The 21967-nt window shown below is 44.4% G+C and overlaps 1 protein-coding gene across 2 annotated transcripts in view; it reads right to left on the reverse strand.

Moving 5' to 3' along the window:
- The window catches only part of LOC129764572 (GTP-binding protein Di-Ras2), a 343955-nt gene extending 335746 nt beyond the window's left edge, over positions 1–8209 (reverse strand). For both annotated transcript variants that reach the window (XM_055763777.1, XM_055763776.1), the window contains exon 1: positions 7416–8209. The gene's annotated coding sequence lies outside the window, so the exon portion shown is untranslated. The remainder of the gene's footprint in view (positions 1–7415) is intronic.
- Positions 8210–21967: the final 13758 nt, after the last annotated feature.

A 21967-nucleotide genomic window follows, 5' to 3' on the forward strand; every position in this document is an offset into this window, starting at 1 on the left:
ACGCTAGCATATTTCCTTTGTGTGCTATTCAGTTTTTTGCTGAAATAGCCAATAATTCGAGCTTCGCCCTCAATATGTTGAATGAGCGCTGCTCCAACAGCGTTATCGGATGCGTCTGACTCGATCACAAACGGCAGGCTAAAATCCGGATTGGCTAGAATTGGGGCAGAGATTAGAGCAGTCTTTAGCTTTTGGAATCCTCGTTCTGCTGCTTCTGTCCAAACGATTTTCTTTGGTCCCTTTTTGAGCAGATCAGAAATGGGAGACACGATCTCGCTATAATCGCGAATAAATCGCTGGTAGAAACCCGCGAGACCAAGAAGTCGTCGTATGTCCTTCACATTTTTCGGTCTGTGATAATTTAATATTGGCTCTATTCTTGTGTTGTCAATGGCAACACCCTCACTTGTCAGTAGGTAGCCCAGGTAGTTAACCTGCTTTCTACAAAACCGCGATTTATCCAGTGAAATGGTTAAATTTGCCTTGGTTAGTTTTCTGGCAACTATTCCCAGTAGTTTAAGATGCTCTTCTAAAGTCATTGTCGCTATCACAATGTCGTCGAGGTATACAAATACCTGTGGCTCAAGGTCAAACCCAATGACCTTGTCCATAAGTCGACACATTGTAAAAGGGGCATTCGTCAGGCCAAAGGGACACACTTTAAATCTGTACAGACCCTTCGATGTTCTAAAAGCTGTGTAGTCTCGGCACTCCTCTTTAAGAGGAATTTGAAAGTACGCATCCTTCAAATCTATCACGGAGAAAAATCTAGCGCTACCTAGTCTATGAAAAATACCTCTCATGTCCCGCATTGGGTATGAGTCTTTTTTAGTTACTGCGTTGATGCGCCTCGAGTCCAAGCATACCCTTAGTTTGCCGTTCGATTTCCGAACCGGAACAAGGGGATTGGCCCATTCGCTTGCGCATTCTTCGATAGCGTCTAGTTGTTTATACCGTTCAATTTCTTCATTCATCTCTGCTTGTATTTTTGGAGAACATCGATACAGTGCTTGTCGTCTCGGCAATGCACCCTCTTGAAGAACGATCTCGTGCTCGATCAACGACGTGCGTCCTAAATGGTTCTTTGATGTACACGGGAATTGTTTAATGACTTCGGTTAATGCATTTTTCTCTTCTATCGTTAAATCGTGCTCAGTTTCTAATGACTCAGGGCTTACCTCTGAAGCTTCAGGGAGATCTAAACCAGGAATATCGAGTGTTTCGTCTGGTTCTTGTTTTAGAGTTACAGGTATAGTCTCAATGGGATGGACGTAAAAATGGTGAGACTCAATAGTTGATTTCCTATTAATTCCTATTTGGTTTATTTCCTCTATACCATCGACTCCTCGTATCATTGGTTCTATTCTAAACGCTTTCCAGAAATTTATGCCCAAGATTAAATTGCGACTAATTTCTGGAACTATTGCTATTGGGATTATTTTGGTTACTCCCCGGAAAGTAACAGGAATGTTCGCGTAGCCTTCGCATGAATATTGCGTTTCATCAGCAGTGCAAATGCGAATCGGAGACGGTAAAACTTTAAGACCATATTGCTCGATTAAATTTTTGGAATTTGTGACGCTTATGCTCGCACCAGAATCCAATAATGCTTCTATTTCCGTTTCAAAAATTTTAATTTTAACATGAGGACACTGGCTTGGTTGAATGTGAATCTCGTGTATGGTTCTAAAAGGATTAAAAAAAAATTCTGATTTTCTGGGAATCTTTTTCATAACAGGTCTGCTAGACTTCCCATTTCTGCATCCCGATTTCAGTTTCCCGAGGTCGGAAATGTAGAATATCGTTCAGTCGTAGGCCTTCTTGGATGAGCATTGCAATTCATTGTTGTTTTCCCTTGGTTTCCGCAGATGTAACAAAAAATCACCTTCGCTTCCCTACACTGTCTCCAAAAATGCCCTTGATCTCTACAATTCCAACATAGCGGTAATCTGATCATTTCAACTTGACTATTCTTCTGTTCTTGCTGTGGTGGCCCTTCTTGGTTTGTTATTAGGTTTCTTCGCTGCCTACTCGTTAGAACATTCAATTCTTCTTCAATAGACCCCTCATCACCTGATTCTGCTTCAATATGGTGAATCGCATGCCTTGTTCCTATGGGATGTAATGATGGATCACTGGCATCGATTCGGTAATTGTATTGCATTAGTTCTTCTAACGTATTTACAGCGAAACATGCCAATTTCGACCGGTAATGTTGACGCATGTTTTCCCAGATCACTTCGAATTTCCTTCTTGGTGACATGGGTTTCGTCAAAAGTTTGTTCAGTCGTTCGATATCCGTAACGAATGCGATAAACGTTTCACCTTTTTGCTGTTTCCTATCGTAGATTTTCTGCCTATTTCCCTGATCCTGATTGGGATTTCCAAACCTGTACCGAATATTCGTTTCGAAAATATCCCAGTTCCAAAATGCTTCGTAATAAGTGAAGAACCAATTAGATGCTTCACCACGTAACAACAAGTGGATATGGCTGAAAAGATTATCCCTTGAAATCCCATTCATGCTGGCGAGAACTTTAGCTTTATAAATGAAGTCTTCCAGTGTTGTCGAACGTGTATCTCCCGAAAACGAAAGATTCCATTTTTCAATTCGTCTGTCGTAATTATTTCGATCTTCCCTGTAACCGTGTTGCATTGGTCTAGGTGGCATTTCTCTACTAACCTCTTCTTCATCACTTCTCAAATCATTTTGCTGCCCATTCGGAATGAATGGACGAAATTGTTGATTGAGCTCTATCCTATGCTGATTTGAATTAGTGATCCCAACAGGTTTTAGTATCGGTCCAGCATTTGAAGAACGAATTTGTTCCAAACAGTTTACTTCAGTTTTTCCTCGCGGCATTTCTCTTTTCGTTTCGCCTACCATGCTAGTGGTCAACTGTTGCACCATCCCTATCAGTTGTTGCATTTGAGTTTCTAAATTCTGTACCTTCAACTTCAAATCTTCGTTCGAGGGACCAACGTCACCTTCTTCCCTAGTCACACTATCAGTTTTTTCCAATAATTTTCCCAATGGATTGCTTTTCGGAATTGCTCCTAAGCTGTCATATGTTTTCGCGGATACATTTTCTTCGATATTTGTATTTATTATTTTGCGACTCACAACTGTTACTTCTCTATCATCTCTTTCAGGCGATCCGATTTGTTCTGGATCCTCGGCTGTGAAATGTGTCTCTTTAAGATTTTGTGCTAATAAAATATCTTTGATATTCTTACATAATGATTCCTTCATACTAATTGATCCTTCATCCGGAGCATTGCTACGTTCTGCCCTCAAGTAATAATGCTTGAGGCGCGAAACGAATCGTGCATCCGGAGCTTTATCTAATGCATTCCTAATGCTTTCGACACGCGCTGTAATTAAATCGAATTCCTGCTCTATCGTATAAGGAGAACGATATTGTCGATTTTCTTTTGCATCTTTATGGAAAAGTCTCCTCAGTAATCTTTGTTTATCATGTAATTCTTTATCCAATTCGTCACCATAATTTCTTAATTTTAATTCGTAATTTACTTCATCGTCAAGTAAATGTGACGCATACGGAAATTTAGAAGACATATTTTAATATTTAAATAACACACAATAAGCAACAACAATATAGTATAAATAGTAATAAATAACAAATAATTGTAAATATAATTTATAAATAAATAGGGAATATATAATTTGTAAATATGAAAAAATATAAATAATTCAGCACAATATTTTGCACATGCAACTCTAGAACAAATACAGCACAAATACTTTCAGAAAATACTTCAAAAATATTCCAACACTCCGGAGACTATAATAATTCTATGTACAACTATATTACCAAAATTAACCCAAAAAAATGTATAAATATCACTAGAAATATCACGAAAAAGAAAAATTCTCTCCTCAAAAAAACCTAAGTCACAACGAAAAAATACTAAATTTGAATTTATTTTTTTCCAGGTTCGTACTTGTCGTTGGGCGCCAAATGTAGCGGACCGGGTTTTAAAAGACAACCCGGAACCTACGGCCAGCTCGAAGAAGGCTAACAGCTCAGCTTTCCCACCCGACCTCTCTTAAGCGATTGGCTTAAGCGCCACCTCTTTCGAGGACCAATCGCCGCGTTAGTTGCCCAGCTAGAGGCCTGACAGGCAGGCCTAAATTGTATCCTTTTATCAGGATCGGGGGACGATCGAGCTGTACCAATTCCAACCAGCGAAGACTTCTAGAAGACACCCGTAGGGTACTCCGAGAGAACCATCAAACGACCAAGAATCACCCTAAAAGCACAGAATACCACAACAGGTTTTTCTCATCACAGGCAACGTTACTCTAACAAATTACCAGACTGGCACGGCCATCTGGGAAACAAAGGAGGACCACAAACAACTCCAGACATCAACTACGAAACACGGATAACGTGAAACCTTAATAAAAATAAATTGAATGTTCACAGGACATGTATTATAGTGACTTTTACTCCTAGACAACACTAGACAACTTTCTGCATTTGGGGTAGACTATGGTTTTACATATTTCTACATTTATTTGTACATTTACTTTTGCTTAAACTATGGGGACATCACATGTGCACATGGACAAAACTATACAATACAGGGTACCTGGGGAGTGCGGTGAGGACACAAGTTTCCTCACCCACTCCTTTTGCTTGTTTCCGTAGAACTCTCCGCCGGTGGGTATCGCTCAGCGGATCCTCGGAAGGCGCGATGGTGACGACGCTGCCTTTGCTTGGCGTGATTGGCTCACCAGGTTTTTGCCAATGACGTATTTCCCTGTTCTGAATAATTAATTCACATTTAGAATAAGCCCCTACATTACACAATGTATGTACCTCTAGTCGCTTTGTTTCACGCTTGAATAATTACGCGGTTCTATGGAATCTAGGAACAATGCTAACACTGAAACAATCCAAATTATAGTCACGAAAACTCCACGTTATACAAAGAAAATCTTACAAATTACGATCGCGAACAAAAACGCACAATGGTTCCGCGATGTCGGACAGTTCTAAGTAAAATGGTCGAAGAACATTGTAGTCCTCAGATAAACCGCAGGGTATCTCGCGATTCAGAGCTCAAGCTCAGCCGAAGATAATTTCCCCAAAGCATCCCCTTGTGTGCATCTTGCTTCGACCAACTATCCTTAGATACAGCCTTCTCATTTCCCTCCCAAAACTCAAGGCCACGAAAGTAAGCGCTGCGCTAGCAGACACTCATTGGCCGAACAACTTTGGCGATTGAGCTTTCGCCCTGCTCCAGGGAGGTGGGATGGGAAATCTAAGATCTTAAGTATACTTTCTGGAGTATCTTTTAGTTTACTTTCGGTTGTGACTTAGTGGAGGTACACTGTAAATGTTTCAGTGTGAGTTTTTGAATTTAATTATTTATATTTGAATAATTACTAACTATCCTAACCAATAAATAAATAAATAAGTATATAAATAAATGAATAAATAAATAAATAAATAAATAAATAAATAAATAAATAAATAAATAAATAAATAAATAAATAAATAAATAAATAAATAAACAACACTCAATAAATATGCACACCAATAATAAATAAGTAAATAAATAATCCAAAAATATCACATGATGAAAACAGTTGTGGCAACTGTTACATCATGGCTTTGGACTAGAGGGCGCTATATTTTTTTATACTTTTTCTTGAAAGCTGAGAATTTTTTTTGTAACATATCCCGATATCAGAGATTATATTTGTTTTTCGTTTTTGAGATATGATTTTCCAAAGTTAACCAGTGGTCCGAAAAATCATTTTTGCCTTTCTATCCAAAAATGACTTTTTGCAAAAAATCATAACATTTGAACTACTGAACCGATTTAGATGATCGGCATATTAAATTGAAGCCAATAAGCTAACATTCTTTGAAAAAATATCATACTTGCGGGAAGATTGGAATCAAGTCGCATAGATCTAGTCTAGTCACACAGGAATATTGAACGAAGACTTAAAACGTGTTAAATTTGCAAAATAATAACTCAAAAACGAAAAATAATACATCTCTGATTTTCGGATATGTTATGTAAAAAACAGCTTTCCAGAAAAAAAATAAAAAAATATAGCGCCCTCTATCTTTAACCGAGAAAACTATGAAAAACTAACTCAAACAATAATTAAAAACGAAAATCAATATTTTTCGCAAAAGTAATATTTTTTTAAAGAACTAACTTATAAGCTTCAATTTGATGTGTCGATCATCTGAATCGGTCCAGTAGTTCAAAAATTGGGAATTTTTGTAGTTGAAAAAGGGAGAAAACATAGTTTTTTCGAACCATAGGCTAAATTTTAAAAATCATAACTCAAAATCGAAAAAACAACATCTTTGATATCGAGATATGTTATGTAAAAAATCCTCAGCTTTCAAGAAAAAATATTTTTAAAAAGGTAGCGCCCTTTGGACTAGAGGCCGTCAAAACAATAAAATACAATCAATAATAACGAAAAAGAAGTCCATATTTTTCATAGCCTTCAATTTGATATGTCAATTAGCTAAAACGGTTCAGTTGTTCAAACGTTATGAATTATTGAAAAAAGTAAGTTTAGGAAAAAAGAGGAAAACGTAGATTTTTTTGGACCGCCCTGAAATGAAAATGGTCACCCTAACGAAAAAATAAAAAATACGGGTCTACTGTTTTACGAAAAAGAACAAATTTACCACTTTTGAAGAAAATCTGCGAACCATTGTATCGGTATGACATAGAATGGCTTTCTTAATGATTCTGTAAACAAACTAAATGGCAGATAGCGCTCAAAGTTTATATTAAAAATGACAAATTCCCAGTATATATTTGAATAAATGTACCATTGTTGTTCGTCGAATTGTATTCCAGGTTGGACAGATAAGCACCGTCTTATTAGCACTATATCCATCCAAAGCCGACACCAATCAATAAAAGCCAACTTCATTTGGGGATCACGTTAGAAACTATTACAGAAGTTCCAAGTTTATTGATAATGAAATCTATTTTTATAAAATCCGTTCAGCAGATTTATTATAACTGATAATACACCTCTCAAATAGTATACAACTCATCACGAACAAAAAAAAACACAACGATTCAATTAAAATTGAACGGCATTAATTTTTATTATTTTCCAAATAGTTCATTACTCAATAAAAATATTTATCGTACGTTGTTCTCAGCATCACAGCCAGCTTTCCGTTCGACTGTGTCAATATTATCCGAGGTGGTAAAATGTAAATTTCTTTTTCAGCAAACATTTTTCAAATTAATTTCCTCTCTTTCTCTTCTCGCAGAAGCGCGAACTTCGCTGATTTTCATAATGACAATTTGCTGCGCCTCTTAACCGTATCAATACCCGCTATTTTCTTTATACACAATACATCAGAAGTCTGTTGGAATGAGTTTTACTTTACCTTTCAAGTTTTCCGTATAGTCATTCGGAAATTGTCAGTGGTGTCCTTGCGTTTTTTCGGACAACTTCTCCAAGATTTCTCGCTAAATTCTGGAACTTTTCTCAATTTCCGGTTCTGCCCGTCTTCTTATTTTGCCTTCCGAGTGGCCAATTGATAACAACCTATTTATGCACTGGCTCTTCGGAGCCCAATAGCTGTTACTAACAAGCACACACAAATACACACTCACCCTGCGCACAAAATTAAACGGATGTTAAGCGAAGAACATCTAATGAGATCCTTTTGCTCCTTTCACACTGTAATTCAATCACTTTTGCCTAACTTTCGTGAGCCAAATGACGATTTATGTGTTCATTCGTTCGCTTCCAATCCCACCGTTATGAATCCTTCTTCTCCACTTTCCTACCCTTCGGTCCCAGTCAATTGCCGATATCTCAGACTCTTATCAGTACTACAATACCGTATCACTTAATCCTATCCGAACAAGCAAAAAAAAAAGTCAAATCAACAAATCTCCCGGAAAATATGAGATCCTGAGGGAGGGGATGATGAAACACTGCTCCGTCCGTTCCTCCCCGCACCACGTTCACTCACGCGAGCTCTTTGCGAACACACAAACGCGCAACAGTTCAAGAAACGTTCAAGAATGTTCAGATCCCGCGTCAATCGAGCGAACAGAGGATAGCCAATTGATAACAATGGGTGGTGGATCCTGCGGAAAACACAACCGAACTCGTCGGTAGCCCTGGGAAAACTGACTCACTGCAGATTGTGTGGGGTCTTTTGTCTGTCTGGCTGGCTGTATCCGAATGACGGCGGGTTGCTTTCCCTAGCGATCCAACAGGCTGCCTGTTGGGGAGCATTTCCGGCACGAGCTATCGCCATTATCATCGTCGGCAGCGGCGGCGGCGTTGTCGTCACAACCACCACCATCAACCTGTTATCAATTGAGTGAGAGCAGTTTCGCCTCTCGAGCCTGCTGAGGATGATTGGGATTTTCCGAAGGAAGCACGAACCGAATGCAGGGGGGCCAAAATGTTGGTGATATTGAGCTAAATAAATGTAACACTTGGAGATTCAATCACTTTGATGAATTTTGTTGATTATTAGAATGAATTAAAATAATTTTCATCTACGAAAATTTTGAACATCGGGAAATCAAATACAGGGTGATTTTATTGGAGGTTCGTTTTCCAACTTTTATTTTTGACAGCTCACGCTCGCGTTGTTCGTAACGTCTTTCAAAGTAAAAAACGCTCAGTTTATATTACCATTTCATCATGGAAAGACTTACACCCAAGTAACGATTACAAATCATTTAATTTTATCAACGAAATTCATGCGCTGGGAAAAATTGTTTCCACAGACTAAAAACCAATTTATTGTCGTCATAATCGATTTAGTGAACGAACCATTCAATCCGTAGTGGACAAATTTCACACGAATTTTACTCTATTAGACATCAAACCAACGCCCAGTGTTGCCACACGTACAGATTTATCTGGAAAGGTATAGTTTTGTTCGATGTTTCGGATACAGATTACAGATTTTTGTACAAAAGTACAGATAGGTGTAGATTTTCTGCTGTGATAAATGAAAAACACGTTGAACTGGTGAAACAGATGAGGCCGAGATTTGATTTCGATGATTGGGCCTTCAAGCCTGCAGCAATGTGAGGCTCCGGAACATTTCCATGGCATATTCTTACTATGCCGCACTCAACTGTCGAGTGGTTTTTGTTTCTGACTAACGTGTGTTAAATAAAAAATGAGCATTTTTTCAATACCTTTCAGTAACTCAAATAAAGAGCGTAAAATTTTCTTTCTCCAAGAAAATTGCTCTTTGGGCTCCCTAGAAACAGTAGGCGTGTTTGGTTTTGCTAGTTTGAATTTAGTCAAAGCAAAGATGGCGTCAAAACAACACGTGCTCCGCGAACGCATTGTACGGTTCTACGAAACGCATTTCCAGCAAGGAAAAAAGTTCACGGTGGCACATTTTAAGGAAGAAAATGTACCTGTCAGTACGGTATATCGTATCCTGGGTTCCCTGAACGTAGAGCGGAAGGTCGGAAGTGGTCGTCCGGTGACGATAATGACGAAGCAGAGGAAGACATCGTTAAAGAAGCTGTTTGACAACAAGGATGCAACCAGCCTGCGTGACGCCGGTCAGAAATATGGCTGCTCCCACGTATTGATCCATCGGACCCTCAAGATGGAAGGAATCGTCTGCAGGAAGAAGACGCGGTCGCCGGAGTACACGGAGGAACAGATTGAGACGGTTAAATCACAGTGTCGGTGGATGACCGAAAAATACCGCGGGACGTCTTTCGTTCTGGACGACGAAAGCTTTTTTCCGCTGTCCAAAACGCATATTCCAGGAAATGATAATTACTACTCTAGCGACAAGTCATCCACACCGCCTGAAGTGAAATACAAGTTCAAGCACAAGTTTGAAAAAAAGGTTATGTTGTACATCGCCATTTCCGACCGGGGCATTTCAAAGCCTTGGTTTAAGCCGAGCGGTCTGGCAATCAACCAACAAATCTATCGAGAAGAGTGCCTCGATAAAATCCTGCTGCCGTTCCTGAACGAGCATCACGCGGATGGGAAGTACGTCTTCTGGTCGGACAAGGCGTCTTCCCATTACGCCAAGAAGACGCTGGCATATCTTGAGGAGAAAAAGATACCGTTCGTGCCGAAAGATCGTAACCCAACAAACTTGCCCCAGTGCCGCCCTATAGAGGATTTCTTTGGCTCACTCAGTGCCCTAGTGTATAAAAACAATTGGAGGAACAAGGACACGAAGCAACTGACTACAAGAATCCGGAATTGTTTTCGGAAAATGGACGTAACGTACAACGTTCTTGTGAGAGCATCGCGACAAAGTTTCAGTAAATATTACCTTTCAATCCTTCTTGTGACAGCCATTACCAGAATACCGCACACAATCCGCACCTTTGTTCATATTTGCTCGTTTGTGAAATCCAAACAAAAATTATTGCGCCCTGACTCAGATCCGAAAATACAGTTTTTTTTTCAAAAATATCGCCAGAATTGCACACCAGGTGATCAAATAGAGATAATATTTAGTTTAGTGATTTTAAAAATTAAACTGAAAAATTGTTTTCCGTATAGATCTGAGCATTTCAACTCACCCCATGTTTTTTTCAACCCAACCCTAACTTTGCTGCAGGTGCCGGACTATATTAGTCGGTGATTGCTGTATGAATATGATGATAAATTCAAAACATAACAATATTTCATATTTCGTTCCCCGTGTTTATGAATACACAGGCACGAGACAAGTCAAATTTGTAAATTTTTCAACTAAGGGTCGTTCAAATATTACGTGATTTTTTTACTATTTTAGACTCCCAACATGTGACAAAGGGTCATTTGCATTAAAATGTTTAGACTTATTTGAATTTATTTCTAAACGAGTTTCCACGAGGAATCCCTTTCTGCCTTCCTGAATGCGTTATGTAATACATAAATATTTGAATGTTCGTTTTGAGTGGCTCTACTCTGACATGAAAGTGCAAATTTTATTTTACATCTACCCATTTTGATTTCATTGTAGAGTTTTCAAAAGTCGTGCATACTTTCAATTTGATGAAATTTGCAAAACTAGTTAGTGTTGGTTTTTCTCTTTCTGTTCGAGCTACGGAAAATCTTACTGAAAGTAGTTTTTTTTTCCAAAGACATTTCCCGTAGTTCACTCTTCATAAGATTTTCTATAGCCGTTCAAGAAATGACACCCCTGCCAGATGATCGATTTATCAAGTTAAAGCCAATTTGGATTTTAGAAAAAAAAAATAACACAGTTGCAGAAAATTTTAATTTTGTTTTCGTTATCCCCCTCGAAAAACTAATTAATGGTCATTCCAGCATCAATGTTTCTAAAAGAAAATATCGTTATATTGTTTATTGACCGATTGAGAAATCGGTTTAATGTAAACAAAACATGTGCCAATGATGATGAAGACATGTGATCGATTAAAAAATAAATAGCCCGGCATCCCTGCATCCAACTGAAACCAATGCCATCCCGACAGAGAGTAGATAAATGAACATTCGACACAGATGTCTGTGAGAGGAAAAGAACAACTCAGAGTTCTGTGGTCAGTTCAGAAACAGATAACGAAAACAGAGAGCATTCCCCGATGGAAACATTGCTCCACCACTTGGCAGATGCCGTTGGGATGATGATTTTACTGATTATCAGTCACTAATTATAAATCGCAGCATAAGGGTTGAGAGAAAGAAAGAGAACTGTCCTTTCGCACAATCAATTTCATAAAGAAGGAGAATGAACATGATCAAATTCAGCATAACCGCCTTAGGCTTTGATGACTCTTACAATCTCTCTCAAGTATTAAGCACATTTACGTAGCAATGAAGTACGCAAGTTTTGAAAAATGTTTTCTGATTCAGTTATTTCCGATTACTATTACTACTGAAATTTATCCACATCGAACCGAACTACCGAAAGTACTGACCGAGCAACAACTAGGTGATATCATAATCGGTACCATGAACGATTTATGAATGCTTTCACCATCGTGAGCGCCAAGCATAGCTCTGGACACATGATTTTTGCATATCCCCACATCCTTCCATTCCAATTCCACTCTCGGGTGGTTGTCGTTTTGTGATGTAGCAAACCTGATGCTCGCGTCATCCTCCTCCTCTTGCGTTGAAGAGATTTATTGCGAGGTGGGATGCTTTCAACTCCTTGGCACATACAAACATACATTTGGACATTATTTCCGATGCAATTCCTGACACAAAGTACCATTCGATCAACGTTTTGTGGGTGAGAAAACTGCCATTTACAAACCGGAGTTCTGTTCCATTGTGACAGTGTGAAGGGTAAAATGGGATCGGATAAAATGGTTTGGTTTGCATCCGAATGGAATTTAATGCTGGCAAGAGCAAGATGTGGGAGGTTAAAAGCTGAACATATTCATTTTCTGCAAGACACATTGAAAAGTGCGCCATAATTTTTTTTGGCACCATGAGGAACATAAATTTTTTCCACGCTGTTGAACGAACGTAGTTCTGAACTAATTACAAAAGTATTCGCAAAACAAGCGCTCTTATTTAAAGCATGAATACGCTCTACTTTTATAGGCAGACTTATCTCACTTCTTAACTAGGCGAACCTAGCCAGAATTTTCACCTGCCCCCGGGCTTCTGAATGCCAAAGGGGGACTAGGCTCTGCGGAATGCACGTATCTGCATGCTCGTGCTGTTTCAGTCCTGACCGAGAAATTGTCGGACAATCGCGCAGGTGCTAAGGATGACCGACTTTTGGATGCCGGCCAATTCCTTCTCGATGTTCAACACCTTTAGCGCTTCCAGAAGTGTCTTCGGGATAATTCCAGTTCCAGAGAGAACGACTGGAACAATTCTTGGGACCTCCCTTAGCCCCCACAGTTCCTTGAGCTCCACGGCCAATGGTCGGTACTTGCAGATTTTGCGACCGTGGGTCTCCTCCAGATTCTGGTTCAGTGGAATAGCGACATCGATGATGGTGACTTTGCGGTCGCTCTTGTCGTAAACCATTATATCTGGCCGGTTGTGGTGGATCGAGAGGTCGGTCAGAACAGTGCGATCCCAGTACAGCTTGAAACGGTCATTTTCCAGGACAGGTGCAGGCAGGTATCGGTAGTTTGGTACGTTGTCTTCCAGTAGAACACATTGGAGCGCCAGTTGTCGATGAACAATACGGGCCACGTTGTTGTGGCGCTCGGTGTAGGCTGCGTTGGCCAAAACGGGACAGCCTCCCATAATGTGCTCTATGTTTTCACCTGGTTGATGGCACATCCGGCAAATGTCATCAACGTCTTGATGCCAGACGTACCGCCTGCAGTTTCTCGTCGGCATTATCCTGTCCTGGATGGCTATCATGTCGGCTTCTACTACTGAAGAGAGTTCACCACGCGTTAGCCACAGATTAGATGCGGCCTTGTCGACGTGTGGCCGGTCCAGTTGATGGGGGTGGGCACCATGCACTGCCTTCTGCTTCCAAGCTGCAATCTTCTCCTCCACTGTCTGCAGATTGCAGTTGAGTTGGTACTCCGCTTGCGCCAAGTGCAGAGCGCTGTATCCTCTGTCGGCGGCGCAGACAGCCCGGTATAGCGCGTTTTGGTTGGCGCGTTCTGCGAAGTACTCGCGCAGTTGTCGTACCTGGGCAACACACAGTGCAGAAATGTCGACGATTCCAAGTCCCCCTTCTTTGCGTGGTAGTGAAACTCTCTCCAGTGCCGATTGAGGATGGTGCATTCCGGCCTCTTTGAATGCTTTCCTCATCCTCCTCTCAAGGTCCTCTAGGTTAGTTTTGCTCCATTTGACTACACCAAAACTGAAGGTCAGCAGGGGAACCGCGAATGTGTTGATCGCGCGTACCTTGTTCCCCGCGTTGAGGAAAGTCCTCAGGACACAGTTCACTCGACTCAAGAACTTGTCTCGCAGCTCCGTCTTGATGTCGGAGTGGCGAATCCCGGTGAGCTGTCGGAATCCAAGATATTTATAGGATTCGCCACGAACCATGTCTCTTATAAACTCGCCGTCATAGACCTCGTAGCCTCCGGATTCGGTAAGTTGTCCTTTCAGCAGGTGGACACAGCGACACTTGTCGAGGCCGAACTCCATACAGATGTCCCTGCTTATGTCTTCGACAACCCGGATAGCTACACCTAGACGCTGACGTGAATCAGCGTAGACCTTGAGATCGTCCATGTAAAAGGTATGGGTCACTTCTTCGTGGGCGCCGTCGCCATACCTTATTTTATAGCCATGACCGTTTCTATTGAGCGTCCTACTGAGGGGGTTCAGTGCCAGACAAAACCAAAGCGGGCTGAAAGAGTCGCCTTGGAATATCCCCCTCTTTATCTGCAGCGTTCTAGACTGCAACACATTTTCCCCATCACTGAGGTGCAGAGACGTACTCCACTGCCTCATCGCATGCTGCAGGAACCTAACGACGACGGGATCAATTTTGTAGAGCTCCAATACCCGGACGAGAAACGAGTGAGGTATGGAGTCATAAGCCTTCCTGTAATCGATGTAGGCCATACTTAGGTTCCGCTGGTTATATACCGCCTGGCCGACTATGGCTGCGTCGATGATGGCCTGGTCTTTGCAGCCATGCGTATTTTTCCTGCATCCTTTCTGCTCTTCTGCGATGATGTGATGCTGTTCGCAGTGAGCAGAAACTTTGGCGGTAATTATGCTGCTCAGTATTTTGTACAGACTCGATAGGCACGTTATCGGTCTGTACTTTGATGGGTTCAATGTGTTGCTGTCTTTCGGGAGGAGGAAGGTGACGCCACGGGTGGCGAATTCAGGAAGGTTGTGTGGGTCACGTAGCACCTTGTTGAAGCACTCAGCTATCTTTGGATGTGCGACGGTCAGCTTCTTGTGCCAAAAGTTCTGGACACCATCGGGGCCCGGTGCTGCCCAGTTCCTCAGGTACCGCGAGGCTTCGCGGACATCGTTCTCTCCGACGATGATAGCTGGCATCTCTCCAATTTCACCACAACTCTCCTCCTCCCGTCTTAACCACATTTGCCCGTCGCGATGTTCTACTGGGGTCTCCCAAATACCAGCCCAGAAGTTCGTCACATCGCTAATATCTGGCAAACCTTCGCGGTAGTCGGGCTTCTCGTCGCTAATGTGGTCGTAGAACGCTTTTTCGTTATCTCTGAACATCCGATTTTGTTCCTGGCGCTTTGCAGAGTCAGAGTAACGTTTCAGCCGTTTAGTTAGGACGCTCAATTGCTGTACCAGTGTGTCGAGTTTTTCCGTCAGCTGGTGAGCTCCCAGCTGGCGAAGTTCAGTAGGCCGCACGATCACAGCAACTTGGCGACATAATTTCGCCGATCTGCTGCCTCTTTTGTACGCCATCAGTCTTCCAATTGCGGCGCGCTTGTTTAGGATCCGTTGCTCCAATCTCCTTCGCCATGGAGGCTCACGCCTTTCACGGAGATGTTGGAGCAGTCCGCCTCTTGGCCTAATACGGTATCCTAAACTTTTGGCGGTCGCCACAGCAGCACAGTAAACTTTCAGTTGCAGCTCCTCCATGTTCTCAGCATCAACCAAGTGCAGCGGAAGAACGTGCTCGTTCATGAGCTTTACTGCACTTGTCAGCCTGCGGGAATGCTGCAACTTCGGGATCCTGGGGCGCGACAAAGGGTCCGTGTCGCGGAACTGTGAGATCGCCTCGTCGTAATGGAAGACCAGATCGCGTAGTAGTTGTTGATCTGGCTGTGGATCTTCCGGCTCAGGGGGTTGTTGTACTGTGGCCTCCACTGGTGCTGATTCGCGTGCCCCACTCGCGAATGAATTGCTCAGCCGTACTGAACTTCGTCTCGACACATCGCTTGCTCTGCTTGTTCTGGAGCTTAGTTCTCTCTGCACCTGCTGCTTGATCTCGTCGACTTGCGTTTGGGAGAGCATATTGTTGCGTACAATCGCTCTACGCCTCGCGTTCATCGCGTTTTGGTCAAGCCTCCCGACGAACTCTGGATACGCTTCCTCGAACATTGCGAGTATTCGAGGGCGACCGCTCATGTCCGTCTCCAAAGCAGTGCAGATGTAATAGGCGCGGATCACGAATTCATTCATTTCATGTGTCCACATGATCCGTCGCCTAGTAGTACCCACAAGTGTGGACGACTGTCGTCTGACAGTCGCAACACGCCTCGTAGGCGCAGCGTTTCGTTGGTGATGTCGATGGCTGCTGTTTCCGTGTGGCGGTAGCTCTTCGGGTTGAACCCGGCTGGTGGCCCGCTCTTGCACATCGCCCTCCAGCCGCTGGCCGCTCGCTCTTACGCCCGTTCCAGGACCAGCTCCAGTTCGGGGACCCTCCTCGGGCGATCGCATTCTGAGTATTCTTCGTGAACGTAGCTCCATTTTCTGGGTGTATCTCCTTTGCCCGGGAGACAGCGGGTTGGCAAGGCCTCCATGACCCGGGAGGCCTTCCCCGGGAGAGATATAGCGCTCTGACTCGCTCGCACCCCCTCACTTAGCCACTTTCGACACCCGTTCTCGGAGCCAAGACCAGGTGTGTGTTTCCAGTTCACGCCCGATCTAAAAATGTCGTCATATGATCTTCGTGGAGGCGTGAGATAGGAACATTTGAGACCAACAGGTAGGCTCCTACCCTAGTGTTGATCCCCATTTGAGAACCGATTTTTTTCAGACTTATCTCACTTCTTAACTAGGCGAACCTAGCCAGAATTTTCACCTGCCCCCGGGCTTCTGAATGCCAAAGGGGGACTAGGCTCTGCGGAATGCACGTATCTGCATGCTCGTGCTGTTTTAGTCCTGACCGAGGAATTGTCGGACAATCGCGCAGGTGCTAAGGATGACCGACTTTTGGATGCCGGCCAATTCCTTCTCGATGTTCAACACCTTTAGCGCTTCCAGAAGTGTCTTCGGGATAATTCCAGTTCCAGAGAGAACGACTGGAACAATTCTTGGGACCTCCCTTAGCCCCCACAGTTCCTTGAGCTCCACGGCCAATGGTCGGTACTTGCAGATTTTGCGACCGTGGGTCTCCTCCAGATTCTGGTTCAGTGGAATAGCGACATCGATGATGGTGACTTTGCGGTCGCTCTTGTCGTAAACCATTATATCTGGGCGGTTGTGGTGGATCGAGAGGTCGGTCAGAACAGTGCGATCCCAGTACAGCTTGAAACGGTCATTTTCCAGGACAGGTGCAGGCAGGTACCGGTAGTTTGGTACGTTGTCTTCCAGTAGAGCACATTGGAGCGCCAGTTGTCGATGAACAATACGGGCCACGTTGTTGTGGCGCTCGGTGTAGGCTGCGTTGGCCAAAACGGGACAGCCTCCCATAATGTGTTCTATGTTTTCACCTGGTTGATGGCACATCCGGCAAATGTCATCAACGTCTTGATGCCAGACGTACCGCCTGCAGTTTCTCGTCGGCATTATCCTGTCCTGGATGGCTATCATGTCGGCTTCTACTACTGAAGAGAGTTCACCACGCGTTAGCCACAGATTAGATGCGGCCTTGTCGACGTGTGGCCGGTCCAGTTGATGGGGGTGGGCACCATGCACTGCCTTCTGCTTCCAAGCTGCAATCTTCTCCTCCACTGTCTGCAGATTGCAATTTAGTTGGTACTCCGCTTGCGCCAAGTGCAGAGCGCTGTATCCTCTGTCAGCGGCGCAGACAGCCCGGTATAGCGCGTTTTGGTTGGCGCGTTCTGCGAAGTATTCGCGCAGTTGTCGTACCTGGGCAACACACAGTGCAGAAATATCGACGATTCCAAGTCCCCCTTCTTTGCGTGGTAGTGAAACTCTCTCCAGTGCCGATTGAGGATGGTGCATTCCGGCCTCTTTGAATGCTTTCCTCATCCTCCTCTCAAGGTCCTCTAGGTCAGTTTTGCTCCATTTGACTACACCAAAACTGAAGGTCAGCAGGGGAACCGTGAATGTGTTGATCGCGCGTACCTTGTTCCCCGCGTTGAGGAAAGTCCTCAGGACACAGTTCACTCGACTCAAGAACTTGTCTCGCAGCTCCGTCTTGATGTCGGAGTGGCGAATCCCGGTGAGCTGTCGGAATCCAAGATATTTATAGGATTCGCCACGAACCATGTCTCTTATAAACTCGCCGTCATAGACCTCGTAGCCTCCGGATTCGGTAAGTTGTCCTTTCAGCAGGTGGACACAGCGACACTTGTCGAGGCCGAACTCCATACAGATGTCCCTGCTTATGTCTTCGACAACCCGGATAGCTACACCTAGACGCTGACGTGAATCAGCGTAGACCTTGAGATCGTCCATGTAAAAGGTATGGGTCACTTCTTCGTGGGCGCCGTCGCCATACCTTATTTTATAGCCATGACCGTTTCTATTGAGCGTCCTACTGAGGGGGTTCAGTGCCAGACAAAACCAAAGCGGGCTGAAAGAGTCGCCTTGGAATATCCCCCTCAATATGATGTGTATATTCACAAACAATATGATGTGTATATTCACTAATATCAATGGATGTGAATATTTTTTTTATGAAGATGTTTAGTCTGTTCACCATTTCGATGGCCACAATCTTTTTTTCTACCCAATCTGTCATCGTCTCAAAAGGAGCACGGTAAGTACAGATGTGAGCTTCACATCTTCGTTTTCAATAGAATGTGCTGCATTTAAAAAAAAAACACATCATGCGGGACGTTATTTATAGTTGTCAACTTTATTGGTTCGTATTTCTACTTCATGTCAGAAATACGAGTAGTAAAAAAAAAAAAAAAAAAAAAAAAAAAAAAAAAAAACCATTTTTTAGCAGACTTATCTCACTTCTTAACTAGGCGAACCTAGCCAGAATTTTCACCTGCCCCCGGGCTTCTGAATGCCAAAGGGGGACTAGGCTCTGCGGAATGCACGTATCTGCATGCTCGTGCTGTTTTAGTCCTGACCGAGGAATTGTCGGACAATCGCGCAGGTGCTAAGGATGACCGACTTTTGGATGCCGGCCAATTCCTTCTCGATGTTCAACACCTTTAGCGCTTCCAGAAGTGTCTTCGGGATAATTCCAGTTCCAGAGAGAACGACTGGAACAATTCTTGGGACCTCCCTTAGCCCCCACAGTTCCTTGAGCTCCACGGCCAATGGTCGGTACTTGCAGATTTTGCGACCGTGGGTCTCCTCCAGATTCTGGTTCAGTGGAATAGCGACATCGATGATGGTGACTTTGCGGTCGCTCTTGTCGTAAACCATTATATCTGGGCGGTTGTGGTGGATCGAGAGGTCGGTCAGAACAGTGCGATCCCAGTACAGCTTGAAACGGTCATTTTCCAGGACAGGTGCAGGCAGGTACCGGTAGTTTGGTACGTTGTCTTCCAGTAGAGCACATTGGAGCGCCAGTTGTCGATGAACAATACGGGCCACGTTGTTGTGGCGCTCGGTGTAGGCTGCGTTGGCCAAAACGGGACAGCCTCCCATAATGTGTTCTATGTTTTCACCTGGTTGATGGCACATCCGGCAAATGTCATCAACGTCTTGATGCCAGACGTACCGCCTGCAGTTTCTCGTCGGCATTATCCTGTCCTGGATGGCTATCATGTCGGCTTCTACTACTGAAGAGAGTTCACCACGCGTTAGCCACAGATTAGATGCGGCCTTGTCGACGTGTGGCCGGTCCAGTTGATGGGGGTGGGCACCATGCACTGCCTTCTGCTTCCAAGCTGCAATCTTCTCCTCCACTGTCTGCAGATTGCAATTTAGTTGGTACTCCGCTTGCGCCAAGTGCAGAGCGCTGTATCCTCTGTCAGCGGCGCAGACAGCCCGGTATAGCGCGTTTTGGTTGGCGCGTTCTGCGAAGTATTCGCGCAGTTGTCGTACCTGGGCAACACACAGTGCAGAAATATCGACGATTCCAAGTCCCCCTTCTTTGCGTGGTAGTGAAACTCTCTCCAGTGCCGATTGAGGATGGTGCATTCCGGCCTCTTTGAATGCTTTCCTCATCCTCCTCTCAAGGTCCTCTAGGTCAGTTTTGCTCCATTTGACTACACCAAAACTGAAGGTCAGCAGGGGAACCGCGAATGTGTTGATCGCGCGTACCTTGTTCCCCGCGTTGAGGAAAGTCCTCAGGACACAGTTCACTCGACTCAAGAACTTGTCTCGCAGCTCCGTCTTGATGTCGGAGTGGCGAATCCCGGTGAGCTGTCGGAATCCAAGATATTTATAGGATTCGCCACGAACCATGTCTCTTATAAACTCGCCGTCATAGACCTCGTAGCCTCCGGATTCGGTAAGTTGTCCTTTCAGCAGGTGGACACAGCGACACTTGTCGAGGCCGAACTCCATACAGATGTCCCTGCTTATGTCTTCGACAACCCGGATAGCTACACCTAGACGCTGACGTGAATCAGCGTAGACCTTGAGATCGTCCATGTAAAAGGTATGGGTCACTTCTTCGTGGGCGCCGTCGCCATACCTTATTTTATAGCCATGACCGTTTCTATTGAGCGTCCTACTGAGGGGGTTCAGTGCCAGACAAAACCAAAGCGGGCTGAAAGAGTCGCCTTGGAATATCCCCCTCTTTATCTGCAGCGTTCTAGACTGCAACACATTTTCCCCATCACTAAGGTGCAGAGACGTGCTCCACTGCCTCATCGCATGCTGCAGGAACCTAACGACGACGGGATCAATTTTGTAGAGCTCCAATACCCGGACGAGAAACGAGTGAGGTATGGAGTCATAAGCCTTCCTGTAATCGATATAGGCCATGCTTAGGTTCCGCTGATTATAAACCGCCTGGCCGACTATGGTTGCGTCGATGATGGCCTGGTCTTTGCAGCCATGCGTATTTTTTCTGCATCCTTTCTGCTCTTCTGCGATGATATGGTGTTGTTCGCAGTGGGCAGAAACTTTGGCGGTTATGATGCTGCTTAATATCTTGTACAGACTCGATAGGCACGTTATCGGCCTGTACTTTGATGGGTTCAATGTGTTGCTGTCTTTCGGGAGGAGGAATGTGACGCCACGGGTGGCGAATTCAGGGAGGTTGTGTGGGTCACGTAGCACCTTGTTGAAGCACTCAGCTATCTTTTGATGTGCGACGGTCAGCTTCTTGTGCCAGAAGTTCTGAACACCATCGGGGCCCGGTGCTGCCCAGTTCCTCAGGTACCGCGAGGCTTCGCGGACATCGTTCTCTTCGACGATGATAGCTGGCATCTCTCCAATTTCACCACAACTCTCCTCCTCCCGTCTTAACCACATTTGCCCGTCGCGATGTTGTACTGGGGTCTCCCAAATACCAGCCCAGAAGTTCGTCACATCGCTAATATCTGGCAAACCTTCGCGGTAGTCGGGCTTCTCGTCGCTAATGTGGTCGTAGAACGCTTTTTCGTTATCTCTGAACATCCGATTTTGTTCCTGGCGCTTTGCAGAGTCAGAGTAACGTTTCAGCCGTTTAGTTAGGACGCTCAATTGCTGTACCAGTGTGTCGAGTTTTTCCGTCAGCTGGTGAGCTCCCAGCTGGCGAAGTTCAGTAGGCCGCACGATCACAGCAACTTGGCGACATAATTTCGCCGATCTGCTGCCTCTTTTGTACGCCATCAGTCTTCCAATTGCGGCGCGCTTGTTTAGGATCCGTTGCTCCAATCTCCTTCGCCATGGAGGCTCACGCCTTTCACGGAGATGTTGGAGCAGTCCGCCTCTTGGCCTAATACGGTATCCTAAACTTTTGGCGGTCGCCACAGCAGCACAGTAAACTTTCAGTTGCAGCTCCTCCATGTTCTCAGCATCAACCAAGTGCAGCGGAAGAACGTGCTCGTTCATGAGCTTTACTGCACTTGTCAGCCTGCGGGAATGCTGCAACTTCGGGATCCTGGGGCGCGACAATGGGTCTGTGTCGCGGAACTGTGAGATCGCCTCGTCGTAGTGGAAGACCAGATCGCGTAGTAGTTGTTGATCTGGCTGTGGGTCTTCCGGCTCAGGGGGTTGTAGTACTGTGGCCTCCACTGGTGCTGATTCGCGTGCCCCACTCGCGAATGAATTGCTCAGCCGTACTGAACTTCGTCTCGA

The sequence above is a fragment of the Toxorhynchites rutilus genome, chromosome 2, assembly GCF_029784135.1.
Source record: "Toxorhynchites rutilus septentrionalis strain SRP chromosome 2, ASM2978413v1, whole genome shotgun sequence".
Classification (NCBI taxonomy): Eukaryota; Metazoa; Arthropoda; class Insecta; order Diptera; family Culicidae; genus Toxorhynchites; species Toxorhynchites rutilus.